We start from the raw sequence: 1,150 nt of genomic DNA on the forward strand, positions 1-1,150 counted from the left end.
AACTTTCAATAACTATTAACCCTCGACACCATGTTCAATGCATAAGAAGAAGTAGAAAAAACAAAAGACCTTTCATGAAGAGAGAGAACTAACCTTGAGGAGACCAAAGGGTTTTCTTCTGCTCTTATCAAAATATCCTTTTGTGTGGAAGAAGAATGACAATAGTTTTCCTTGGAGAAGAATAATAATGTCCTTCTATCAGCATGTCAATCAAAATTGAAATAAGCCAATAGAAAATCAACAAAACTTTTTATTAGTATAGAAACGGAAAAACACAAAAAAGATGGAAAAGACTTAAAAACTAACTATTTGGACAACTTTCAGAAAATTAAATAGGAGTACATAGGTATATTTCCTAGTATTCCTAGTAGTTTATTTATTAGTTTTATAGTAGATTTAGGTGTTTTATAAAAGTAGTTATGTTATAAATAAAAGTAAATAAGGTAATTTGAAAGTAGTAGAATATGGGCATTTGGTCTAGTGGTATGATTCTCGCTTAGGGTGCGAGAGGTCCCGAGTTCAATTCTCGGAATGCCCCTATTTTGTTTATTTTTTCCAAGATTTCTAAGATGTTTTGGATGAATCCAAAAGGATGCTGAATTTTATAATTATTTTTGTTATTATATAATTTATAAATATTTTTAACAGAGAGGTTCTGTGAATTACTTTTTCTAATATTTATATAAATTACATGATTTTATAATTAAAAGTTATAATATATTTATTATTATGTTGTAACGAGTTTATATTGTAAATATGTATGTTTATTAATTTTGAATTAACTTTAAATATATGTTTAAATAATAAAACAAGTAAATCGACAGAAGATTCGATGCTGAATTTTATAATTGTTTTTGTTATTATAAAATTTATAAATATTTTAAACTGGGAGATTCTGTGAATTACTTTTTTATAGTTATTATCATATTCATAATTCCAACTTTTTCTTATATTTACATAAATTACATAATTTTATATTAAAAATTATAATATATTTATTATTATGTTGCAACGAATTTATATTGTAAAGAATAAGTAATTAAATCATAAAATAAAATTTAATGGAGATAATTATGTATGTTTATTAATTTTGAATTAACTTTAAATATATATTTAAATGATAAAACAAGTAAATCGACTGAAGATTTGA

At 23.4% G+C, this 1,150-nt stretch overlaps 1 non-coding gene across 1 annotated transcript; it reads left to right on the forward strand.

Moving 5' to 3' along the window:
- The first annotated feature begins 466 nt into the window (after positions 1–466).
- TRNAP-AGG lies at positions 467–538 on the forward strand. Its single transcript has one exon. It is a non-coding gene; the product is annotated as a tRNA-Pro (tRNA).
- Positions 539–1,150: the final 612 nt, after the last annotated feature.

Source organism: Vigna unguiculata, chromosome 4 (genome assembly GCF_004118075.2).
Source record: "Vigna unguiculata cultivar IT97K-499-35 chromosome 4, ASM411807v1, whole genome shotgun sequence".
In the NCBI taxonomy this organism is placed as follows: Eukaryota; Viridiplantae; Streptophyta; class Magnoliopsida; order Fabales; family Fabaceae; genus Vigna; species Vigna unguiculata.